At 50.2% G+C, this 12,893-nt stretch overlaps 1 protein-coding gene across 1 annotated transcript in view; it reads left to right on the top strand.

Moving 5' to 3' along the window:
* The window catches only part of LOC146775745 (uncharacterized), a 111,337-nt gene that overhangs the window by 44,841 nt on the left and 53,603 nt on the right, over positions 1-12,893 (top strand). The window lies entirely within an intron of this gene.

Below are 12,893 nucleotides of genomic sequence, written 5' to 3'. Positions count from 1 at the left end.
ATGTCAATCAGGAGTAAGCCAATTTTTTAGGGAGTGAGCACAAACACTTTAGCACTGGTTTGCAGTGGTAATGTGTACAGAGTCCTAATGCCAAAAAAACGAATTCAGCAAAATTAGGAGGGGTGAAGACAAAAAGGTTGGGGGAAAACCCCCCTAAGGTTGACAAGTCTAACAGCATGGGAATTGCCTGACAAACTCAAGAACTACTGAATGAAAGTCTCCCAAATGTTGTACACAACATACTGCCTTTTTTAGTTGGCTGAATTTTTATTAAATAAGAACTGGTGGCCTAATTTACAAGGTTTTGGTGCAGGGCAGGACCCCAAGGAATCTTACTGCACTGCCCTGCATCAAAAGAAAAGGGCAGGAATATGCCATATCTATGAGATGCGGCACATTCCTCTCCTTTTCCCCTGCACTGGTGCACAATGGGCTGCCATGCGCCAACACAAGGACCCTTGCGTGATGGTGCAAGGGTGCCTGCGTTGCAGGGCTGATTGATTTTATGCATTAAGGGAAAACTTTCTGCTCAAAAACAATCAATTGCGGCGATTTCCTTTTTCGATGTGTGCAGCACACATAAAAAGAGGAAAAAACTAAACAAAGGGCTTGCATTGCCACGCTGCGGATAGATCAATCAGCTGTCATATGACCGAACTATAACCTAATTTCCCCTTGTGGGGTTATTTGTCTAAGCTTATAGTCAGCTTGACTCCGTTACAATCAGTGTCTTATTACATTTCCCACTGTATAGTATTCCCCGATATCTCAAGGAAAATATCAGTTTTGGTCACGCTGCTTTTTCTTGCATGTTTGTGTCCCAAATGAAAAAAATTCTCCTTGTTGTGCCTCTCTAACGCCACCCCTGAGGTGGCATTGGAATCTGACGCATTCCCAGGTTAACAATTCCTCTTAAATCTGGGAATGCTTCAGATTCCATGGGTGTCGTGTGGGAACACTCACAGCAACACCCATGGAACGCCCCTTTCACGTAGTGTTCTGTGTGAAAGGGGCACATATTTACAAGGCCATGAAAAGCCACGTAAACATTTCACCACCGGAGCGTAAAAAAAGTGATGCTCCGGCGGCGCAAATTTGCCGCAAAAAGGCCTCCCTGGGTGTCTAGCCTGCATGCACACACCTCTGCTGTGTATTTCCATAAATCTTGGCACACAACAGATAAAAATTGGTAAACAGCTAAAGTGGTGGCCATTGTTTATGTGCTAAGTCATTAAAGGCATGTTTCCACACCTTGCCCAAGAGTTTGTGAACATTACTGGCCGTAGACGCTGTGTGTTGCAAACATCACAATCAAAAGGATAGTGAACCTCTGTGTGCGTGAAACACCATCGCCTGGCAAGGCACAGCTGTTATAACTACCAGGCACAAATAGAAGGCACCTTATTTTGGCTTCAAAAAGCACGCCTACTCAACGGTTTGTTAATTTCAAATGAAGCACATCTACAAACTGGGCATGGGCGAAGCCCTCCCCATGGCAGGCCCAACTGTCACACTGAAAACATACTCTAGTCCTGAACGTTTGCTGAGTGCAAAATTCAGATCCATGCGACTGTTCTTAAGCAACAAACTAAAAACATCCACAACCCTGGTGGACCCCACTGTCACATCCATCATACACACACAAACAGGATACAACATATGTTGGATGCAAAAAGCTGCCATACTCCAGTGGTTGCATGCATTAAACTGAGCACTAACAATCCACCTTTTGATTTTCCTAAACTTATATGTATAATATGCATACTTAAAGGGGGCTTTCAGCCAGCTCTTTTCATCCATTTGTTATTGTTCTGTCATTCACATTTTGCTTCCATCCCCTACAGCAAACATACAGCACAGGGCAGTGAATCCGTGTACTGCAGGTACTGGTTAACTTCACTTTGTGGGACTGCATTTTGCTCTTTTACAAGGAGCATATATATGTGCACCCACGGTAGTTCTCGTCAGTGCCGTTGTTATTTTCTGTATTTAATTTATCATTAATTTAGTGCTGCCTTTGTGTTGATGTGGTAGCAGGATGCTTTCTACCATCCCTTCATTTTGCTTTTGATGTCGGCACAAGGCACATTCCAGCTTTATGAGGTCCAATCTCCTGCTAATGTAAATTCCTTTTGAAGTGGCTTTTGTTTATCTGACTGCTGCGGTGTCACAACATATTAGATTGTGTCCATTTGAAACTGTTCTTTATAAAGTTATCCTCATTTGAGAATGCACACAATGACGTGCATTTATAACTGCACTCATATATGAAGTGGCATAAATTTGAATTGAGGACTACAATTAGACTTGTGAACTAAATGTGTCGGTATGTCCTGCTTCTGTAAATGTTTAGTTTGCCTTCAGTACTCTTGCATGGAGTGCTCAGATAGACATTTAACTGTTATTTTACTAATTAAAACTGTGTCGTTTATATCTATCTATCTATCTATCTATCTATCTATCTATCTATCTATCTATCTATCTATCTATCTATCTATCTATCTATCTATCTATCTATCTATCTATCTATCCAACACTATGGGCCAGATGCATCAAAGGGTTTTTGCCCATTCTGTGTCTTATGGGAAAATGTGCCCTAAATACCTGTATAGGTAGGCTACACTATGTAACTGTCCATCTATGCAGCACTATATATTTGTCTATGTAGGCAACACTATATATCTGTCTATCTAGGTAACACTACTTATCTATGAAACCACCTCTTTTTATCTGTCTTTGCAACCCTCCATCTATGAACCATATCTATTGTAATATAGATTTACAAAAACAGTACAAAATAATCATTGCAAAGGACAGAGATTAGCACCCAACGCAGATGAACTGGCTTTTTTAGTTCTAGCCCTCTGATTTTACTAATATTCTGTGTATAACAGTCTGTCAGGCAGACTTAATCCAATTGTCTGTTTTCTTTTCATTCAAGATTTTCTTCCACTCACTGCAACATGCGACGTGGGGCAATAGGTCAGTCCACTTCAGCATTTGACTGACTTCACTGTGGTTTTATTGTTGGTGAAGCTGCCAACCCTCAGCAATCTGAAAAACATTTTCTAAAGGCAAGAATATTTTTTGGTCTCAAAAAGCACACATTACCTTAGGAGTCCCTGCCACTGAATGGAACTAATTTTTGTGTGGCTGTGCTCCTTGTGAAAAGGCATCATGCTGTCACTCACAGACGAGAGAACAAAATGAGAATTATCAAAGGTAAAAGGCTGGTGGCTAATGCCAGACCTATTGGCGTTGCCAGTGTTTGTTGAAAGAATTACTCTCCAATAAGTCAGCAGTTAATTATTGGTTCGCCTCATGCCATACATTACCTATTGGTTCGCCTTATGCTATACATTTCCTCTATTGCGCCAGTGCGAGCATTTTGCCATTAGTGCCCCTTACGCCTAGAATTTCCACCCAATGTGCCAACATTTTATAAAGGGGGCCTCTGTAAGCCAATATTTACTTCCAATGTACCAGAGTCGCCCTGACTTATGCACTGGTACTTTCCCGTGCTTACTCACATTTCCTTTTACACTCATTCTTACTCTTGCCATCCCTTGCTTGCACTCACTCATTCCCACTTTCATTTTCACTCTGTTGCAGTTATTGTCACTCACTAACTCTCATTCATTTGAACTCACATGTACCCAGCACATACACATGCTGACACATATACACATGTATATGCTCGCACCTAAGCGCAGAGACACGCACACACACACACACACACACACACACACATGCTCTCATGCATTTTTATTATTATTTTATTATTTACCTTCGAGTGTCTGCACCATGCCTCAGCTGTTGTTTGCTTCTTGGCCCCTCTGGGCAGCAACACAGTTCCTTCCCACCTGAAGTACTTAAGCAAGTATTCAAAGCTCAGGCCTGCGCCGCATGTACATCAACCTAATGCACTACACAGGCTCACACTTTCAGCCTCTAGCTGTTTCATCCTATACTCACATCGTTACAAGTTGATGTGAGATCAGTGATGTTCCGGACAACATCCCACCCTTCAACGAGATCGCAGAGGGTGAGGTGACAGCCTGGGCACTCTAGGGATTAAGACTAAAGTGCCTGGGACTAACTTCAGCAGTGACGCTGCTGCTCGTGACAAAGGAGGTGGCGCCTGGGGATGAGGCAAGGGCTGAGATGTCACCATCCCTGGTAAAACCTTTGAGGGCTGGTGCAGGCGCCTTTCTATGCCTGTGCCAGCGCATCACACATAGTATCGCCATTGGCATCCCTCAGTCCCCCTCCAACAAAATACATTACCCAATAATAACACACACACAGACTGTTTGATTGGGTACAAAATGCTGCAGGTTTATTACATACACCATTATGTAATAGGTGGATTATGTTACGGGCGATCCAAGGGCAGGCAACCAACTGGGCCGCCTGCCCGCCTGATGAGCCGGATCACATGACCGTTGGTAACTTCTACTCACGCCCCTTCCCGGGGAGGAGCGTCGCATAGCAAACCCCCGGTTGTTCAGGCCCACAACCGCCCGAAGGACTAGCGGGGTGCCGACACGGCTTCCAGGACCCTCCCATGAGGCTCCTCGGATTTGGCTCTGGCACCCCCTATGGTGCCACGCAGAGGTACCCTTGGTACCGGCCTGCTTCCAGATCGCCCTGTAACTCCGCCACAGCTCTGGAGGTGGTCCCCGTCACCGCCAGGGCCCCCCACCACAGCTGTAGCCTACCTTCAACCTCTCATCTCTAACACCTCGCTCAGGTCTAAGAGAAATAGGTCCATGCCAACTGGTGACAAGTGCACCCCATCTTTGTCAAAGTACCCCTTCACATTCTCTTTGATCATCTCATGTCTTATGAAACCTAGGCCCCTCTGGTCAGCAAACTTGCGCATTGCCCCATTGAGACGCCTCCTGGAATGCTCTACTGCCTCCACTGATTTGGCCCCTAGCCACGTTCTGCGTGGAATCATCTCTGACCAAAGGGCATCGCACTGCCCTACGCGCTTGCAGATCTCCCCTAGGTCCCTTTTCATGGCCTGCAGAAAAAGCCTTCTGCCCAGAGCAACATTCCCACCCAGGTGAATCCCTAAGATTTTGGGGGGGGGGACCACTGTGTGACCAGTCTCTGCTCCAGCTTGTTCCGGAGCCCGCTCCATCTCATGCCAGGGAAACCCATCCACTCAAACTGTGTCTGTGGGAAGTGCCTCATCCAGTTCTGGTGCAACGCCCATTGTGCCACCCTGGAGATAAATGAATGCCCGATCACCCACACCGGTAGCCCTAGTAAAACAAGAGACACGGTTTACACTCCTAGTCATTTAATAACTTTGTAAAATACACGCAGAATAATCAATAACCACTACAACTCACTGCACACAAAGAATTTGCAAGATACCTCACGGGCGAACGTATCATTTATAGCAGTCTGACTCCCACCGCCCCACCTTCTTCACACTCCAAGCCTGCCATAAAAGCAGCCATGGCCGCCCCAATCTTGAATGAATGGCTGGAGTATCTCTTCTCTGGCTGAGCCAAACCTGCCCTGGACAAGCTGGCTCTGATGATTCTTTCCATTTGATATCTGGTCAGGGGGGCCTGGTCCATATGCATCAGCAAATAGCCCGGGGCAGGGGGACGGCACACCAAGTATTCCTTAACCCAGTGGACCGGGCAAAACCTAGGGTCCCCAAGGGGCCTGAGGACCACGTCAATCCCGTGCCCCGCTTGGTCGGTCTTTGACCTCCCGAGTCGGATCGACAGAGAGTCTGTGATGGACACATTTAAAATGCCTAAGGCATCCCCTGAACTGTCGGTCTTGGACCTGGCCACCAGCTCACTAATTCAGAATGCGCCGAAAAAGGCCAAACAGAAAGCAGCCGCGAAGAGGGTAGCCTCGTACTTGGAATAGGTAACCCCCTCCAGAGCGCCCAGCATACCCATAAGGATGTTGAAATCAATGGGGGCCCTATTGTCCAGAACCCTGGGCTCGTCCCTAGCTCACCCCTTGAGAGCGGCCCTTATGGCGCAAGAGTTCGTTGGGTCTATCCCCCCTGACAGCCTGGTGTCGTGGCTCACGGCCGCCAGATGGCTACCCACCCATGAGTGGCTTTTGCCCTGCTCCCTTGCCCACAATACAAATGCTCTGAGTCTACCCTCGATTGGTGCAGCCGAAATACCCAGTGAATGAGCCACAGTCCTGAAGGTAGCCATGTGGGCACCATAACGCCTCCTGGTGCCTGCGGCCAATGATCTCTGCCCCATGGTTCTCAGTCGTTCGCCCACTGCAGGATCCTCCAAAGGTGCGCCGGGAATGGGGTCATCTGTGCTCTCGCCCGCGGCCAGGCCTCCCTGAAGCGGAGCCACTGAAAACGAAAAAGAGCATCAGCTGCCACATTTTTCACACCTTCAATGTGTCTTGCCCTGAATTCCACATTGGCGCGCAGGCAAATCCTAACTAGTTCCCTCAGCAGGCATAGGACAAGGTGGCACCTGGCTGTCTGCCCATTGATGGCCTGGACTACCGCCATGTTGTCAGACCAGAATAGGACCTTTCTGTCCCACAGGGTTTCAGGCCAAAAGTGTAAAGCAATCACGATGGGAAACAGCTCAAGTACCGTGATGTTCTTGGTGATTTTGCGCCTGCGCCAGGCATTGGGCCATTCCTGGGCACACCAGTTCTCACCCAGGATTGCCCCAAAGCCCTCCCTACCCGAGGCATCCGTGAATAGGCATAGCTCCTGACTGTCCACCCATGGTTTCCGCCATATCACCGTTCCATTGAAATGGGAGAGGAAGTCGTCCCACATGGCGAGGTCCTGCTTCAAACCTGTCCCTAGCATGACCCAATGGTGCTTCTTTTTAACTCCTGCTGTAGCCCTTGCTAATCTCCGAGCAAAAACCCTCCCCATGGGGATGACCCTGGCTGCAAAGTTAGGTTTTCCTAAAAGGCATTGGATGTCACCCAGGGTAGCCTTGTCTTTCCCCAGCAAAATGTGAATCTCCTGACACAGAGCTTGTACCTTGTCCACAGGGAGTCTGGACTCGCCCTTGACCGTGTCCAACTCAATGCCTAAAAATATCATGACTTGCGCCGGACCCTCAGTTTTGCTAGGTGCTAGCGGCACACCCAAGTGTTTTGCCAAGTCTTGGAAACACTGCAGTGCTCGGGCGCAATCCTGCGTGTCAGCACCCCCGATGAACAAGAAGTCGTCAAGGTAGTGGGTCACTTCCTCTACCCCGTACTTGCTCATTAGGGTCCATTGAAGGAAGGAGCTGAAAGCTTCGAAGTACGCGCAAGACACTGAGCAGCCCATGGGCATGCACCTGTCATAAAAAACTTTGCCCTGCCACTTGAAGCCCAGGAGGTGTTGGCTCTCAGGGTGGACCGGCAGCAGTCTGAACGCCGACTTTATGTCCGATTTGGCCAACCACGCTCCCTTGCCTGCCCTCCTGATCATGTCTACCGCGAGGTCTAGGGAGCAGTAGGACACCAAACACCTCCCTTCCTCCAACCAAAAATTTACTGAGTCCCCCTCCGGGTACGAAAAGTGCTGGATCAACCTGAAAGACCCAGGCTCTTTCTTTGGCACTACACCTAGGGGGGAGATTACGAAATGCGGCAAGGGAGGGGTGCTGAACGGGCCCGCCACCCTACCCAGGGCCACTTCCTTCTTTACTTTAGCCATCACTATCTCAGGGTGGTCCCTCGCTGATTTGAGGTTCTCCGCATCCCTGCTCACTAGGGGGCCTAGGTATGGGATGCGAAAACCTTCCACAAAGCCTTCTGCAATGAGGATGCCATCTTTGCTGTTGGGGTACCCATGGATCAGGGGAAGGAGGTTGGCAATGCTAATGGGGGAGGGACCTTTGCCCGGGGTGGGAGGGGCCGGGTCCAACTTGTGGGGCACAAGGGGGCCTGTGTTACAGTTGGGAGGCAAAAAGGTACTGGGTGGTGTGGGAGGAACTTGGACAGGGCAGCGCTTACTTGTCCTGTCTTACCGGTGGTTGGCCCGAGCTGTCTCGCTTGGAACAGGAGGAGGCAGGGTGGGGGGCCCCCACACTTACTGCAGTTGTGGGCGAACCTGCACGCTTTGCCCCATGAACAGGAGCCGGCGTTGAATAGCCTGCAGGTGCCGTTGGACTGTGATCTATATTACGGCTTACGGCCCTCCCCCCGGCCCTCCCGAAAGGGTTTCCTTGTCTGTCCCTTCCCTTCCTGCTTTGTATCTTTGCTCTTGTCACTATTAGAGGTGCTTGGCTTAGCTGTCCCTTCCACTGCGCACTTACCCATATGCATGACCCAAAGCCTAACCTCTAGTTGGTCCCACTCTAATTCTGGGCAGATTGCCCTCTTTTTCCTAAAGTCACAGTCATACCGGTACCAGCCCATACCTCCACTATTTGCGGCCTCTTCCGTGATAATACTTGCATACCGAAATAGCCCTGGCCCTTGGTCCGGGAACCTTTCCATTATTACCGCCGCCAATATGGCGAAGGCTTGCCCCCATGTGACAATGTTCTTTTCGGGCCAATTTTGAAAGCGCACTTTCTTATCGTCCTCCTTGGTGCCCATCTTCCTAGTGTCAACCCCCTCAGCCCCGTGCATGAGTAGGGTGAAGATGTCAATAAACTCCCTCCGCCAGATACCCTCTTTGGCAGCCAGGGGCACTTCCCACCCCAAAGAGCAGCGGCAGGATAATAGCGGTGCCGTAGTGACCAAGGGCTTAGGCACTACTGCGAGGGCTGACACTGTTGGTGGCACCGCCGGCGGGACCACCGTGGGTGAGTTGGGTGCGTTCACCGCCGTGGGTAAGGCTGGGTCGGCTGTGGGATAGGTCGTCGGCGGGGGGACCCCCACAACTTTAGGCTGTCCTCCCATGGGTAAGGGGATTGCGAGCGCCAGTCCTCCCACCTGAGCCAAGGGTGCGCTGGATGGGCTGCCCGCCTCCCCCCCCAAACTTGCGTGAACGCTGCTGGCGCCGGGGCCCCCCCGGGAGGGTGGGAATGATGGGCCCAGCACCAATGGGCGGTCTAGCCAGCGCTAAGCCCGCTCTGACCTCAGACATGAAGCTCCTCAAAGTGTCAGAGAGCTTACCGAGGTCTTCCGATGTAGCGAAAGCCGCCGGGGGAGGGCAGCTGGCAGGTGCGAGCGATGGTCCAGCTCCCAAAGCCGGGGACACCTGGAGGGGGGTGGCGGCCCGAGTGTGACCAGTGTCCCCCTCTCCCCTAGTTTGAGCGGTGTACAATCCTTAGAAAACGGCCGTTGTAAGCCAGCCCTGCCCTTCATGGCACTCCGGCGCCCCCAAGAGCCGGCAGGTTCGGCCACACCGCTTACACCCTGGGGCTGCTCTTCTGAACCTGTAGTACCACAGCGTCTGCCAGACGGAAAGAGGAGAACAAAACACCGCGGCATGGTCACCCACCGCTCGTCCATTGCGCCCCCGGGTGCTCGTGGGGGGAGTTTCAACCGGGGCTGCACTGCGCACTGTCCAAGCGGAAGTCTTCTACCCACCAGGTCCGCCCGCACCTGCTCCGCGGATCGTGCTGCAGCAGCACGCCCCCCCGCACCTCTTAGCCTTCTTGGCTACAACCATTAAATAAGCACCCTCTCAATTGAATTAATTCGGTCGCCTTACGCAAGCGGGCCATTTGTGCATGAGCGCAATTCGCCCCCCAATCATAAGCAAACAGTGGGGTTGGGGGGGGTATTGGGTGGGGTGGATGGGGGTTAATCCATTCAGTCCATTTGCGTGGAACAGGTCTGGCCGCCCCTTCACCTCATGTGGCCCGCGATTGTTATGCGGAAACCGCCACCCTTGCCCAAGAAAACAGCATCCCCCCCCCCCAGGATCCTATAGTGTGACTCCGCACAGCATGCATTTTTTTATTTTTTATATATATAGCGTGAGCTCGAACCGAATGTAGTGGCGCGCCTACCATGAGAGCCGTGCTTGCATCCCATTCTAAAAAAGGGAAAATAAAGTAAAACCGGGGGGGGGGGGGGGGGGCGGGGGTGAAATGCCCGCGCGGCTCGCCCAGCAAGATTTCTTTTTTTTTTTTGCAGATTTATATAGCGCGGGTCGAACCGCCGGTATTGTGAATGCCTACAACCTGGTATTTCCAGGCGGTCTCCCATCCAAGAACTAACCAGGCCCAACCCTGCTTAGCTTCTGAGGTCAGCGAGATCGGGCGCATCAGAGTGGCATCGCCCTGTGAAACGGAAGCTCCGAAGCGGAATAAATAAGTAAATACCTCGACAAGGAGCTGGGGGTGTGTTGTGATCTGACTCTGCTTCCGGCTGTCCTATCTCGACTGTGCGCGGAGGCAGTCGGCCGTGCAGGGAGTGGGTGCGTAATCCTGCAGGACGGGTTTGTGCACTCTCGATGCTGGGGGCAGACAACACTCTTTTGACAGTGAGGACACGTGCCGCAGTGACGTTATTGCCAAAGATCCGGCAAAGCCCTGTTTTCTGTGCCTGCTGCTGACATGTAGGACCTAGCCCCCATGCTGGAGTGCAGCATGACCCTTCTCTGGAGCGCCGAAGTTCCGTGCGCTCTACTGGCTGCAGTGCCTGATGGTCCTGCGTAAGTGAAAGTCTCACCGTGCTGCTGCTCAGCTGTCCAGTGTCCACGACCGCCAATGCCCCGCACATTTAAAACCGCAGGACTGAACAACACTATGGGCCAGATGCATCAAAGGGTTTTGCCCATTCTGTGTCTATGGGAAAATGTGTTCATGCATACCGCCCTAAATTCCTGTATATGTAGGCTACACTATGTAACTGTCCATCTATGCAGCACTATATATTTGTCTATGTAGGCAACACTATATATCTGTCTATCTAGGTAACACTACTTATCTATGCAACCACCTCGTTTTATCTGTCTTTGCAACCCTCCATCTATGAACCATATCTATTGTAATATAGATTTACAAAAACAGTACAAAAGAATCATTGCAAAGGACAGAGATTAGCACCCAACGCAGATGAACTGGCTTTTTTAGTTCTAGCCCTCTGATTTTACTAATATTCTGTGTATAACAGTCTGTCAGGCAGACTTCATCCAATTGTCTGTTTTCTTGTCATTCAAGATTTTCTTCCACTCACTGCAACATGCGACGTGGGGCAATAGGTCAGTCCACTTCAGCATTTGACTGACTTCACTGTGGTTTTTATTGTTGGTGAAGCTGCCAACCCTCAGCAATCTGAAAAACATTTTCTAAAGGCAAGAATATTTTTTGGTCTCAAAAAGCACACATTACCTTAGGAGTCCCTGCCACTGAATGGAACTAATTTTTGTGTGGCTGTGCTCCTTGTGAAAAGGCATCATGCTGTCACTCACAGACGAGAGAACAAAATGAGAATTGCCAAAGGTAAAAGGCTGGTGGCTAATGCCAGACCTATTGGCGTTGCCAGTGTTTGTTGAAAGAATTACTCTCCAATAAGTCAGCAGTTAATTATTGGTTCGCCTCATGTCATAAATTACCTATTGGTTCGCCTTATGTTATACATTTCCTCTATTGCGCCAGTGCGAGCATTTTGCCATTAGTGCCCATTACGCCTAGAATTTCCACCCAATGTGCCAACATTTTATAACGGGGGCCTCTGTAAGCCAATATTTACTTCCAATGTACCAGAGTCGCCGAAACACCCTGACTTATGCACTGGTACTTTCCCGTGCTTACTCGCATTTCCTTTTACACTCATTCTTACTCTTGCCATCCCTTGCTTGCACTCACTCATTCCCACTTTCATTTTCACTCTGTTGCAGTTATTGTCACTCACTAACTCTCATTCATTTGAACTCACATGTACCCAGCACATACACATGCTGACACATATACACATGTACATGCTCGCACCAAAGCGCACAGAGACACGCACACACACACACACACACATGCTATCATGCATTTTTATTATTATTTTATTATTTACCTTCGAGTGTCTGCACCATGCCTCAGCTGTTGTTTGCTTCTTGGCCCCTCTGGGCAGCAACACAGTTCCTTCCCACCTGAAGTACTTAAGCAAGTATTCAAAGCTCAGGCCTGCGCCCAGGCCTGCGCAGCATGTACATCAACCTAATGCACTACACAGGCACACACTTTCAGCCTCTAGCTGTTTCATCCTATACTCACATCGTTACAAGTTGATTTGAGATCAGTGATGTTCCGGACAACATCCCACCCTTCAACGAGATCGCAGAGGGTGAGGTGACAGCCTGGGCACTCTAGGGCTTAAGAAAAAAGCGCCTGGGACTAACTTCACCAGTGACGCTGCTGCTCGCGACAAAGGAGGTGGCGCCTGGGGATGAGGCAAGGGCTGAGATGTCACCATCCCTGGTAAAACCTTTGAGGGCTGGTGCAGGCGCCTTTCTATGCCTGTGCCAGCGCATCACACATAGTATCGCCATTGGCATCCCTCAGTCCCCCTCCAACAAAATACATTACCCAATAATAACACACACACAGACTGTTTGATTGGGTACAAAATGCTGCAGGTTTATTACATACACCATTATGTAATAGGTGGGTTATCTTACGTGCGATCCAAGGGCAGGCAACCAACTGGGCCGCCTGCCCGCCTGATGAGCTGGGCAGCACTGGGGCGAACCCCGCCTTTGCTGCCGTCCAAGTGATTCTCTTACAGGATCACATGACCGTTGGTAACTTCTACTCACGCCCCTTCCCGGGGAGGAGCGTCGCATAGAAAACCCCTGGTTGTTCCAGCCCACAACCGCCCGAAGGACTAGCAGAGCGCCGACACGGCTTCCAGGACCCTCCCATGAGGCTCCTCGGATTTGGCTCTGGTGCCACGCAGAGGTACCCTTGGTACCGGCCTGCTTCCAGATTGCCCTGTAACTCCGCCATAGCTCTGGATGTGGCCCCCGTCAACGCCAG

The sequence above is a fragment of the Triturus cristatus genome, chromosome 12, assembly GCF_964204655.1.
Source record: "Triturus cristatus chromosome 12, aTriCri1.1, whole genome shotgun sequence".
Taxonomy (NCBI): Eukaryota; Metazoa; Chordata; class Amphibia; order Caudata; family Salamandridae; genus Triturus; species Triturus cristatus.
The sequence above is the reverse complement of the archived record's forward strand: the minus strand, read 5'-3'. Positions and strand labels throughout refer to the sequence as shown.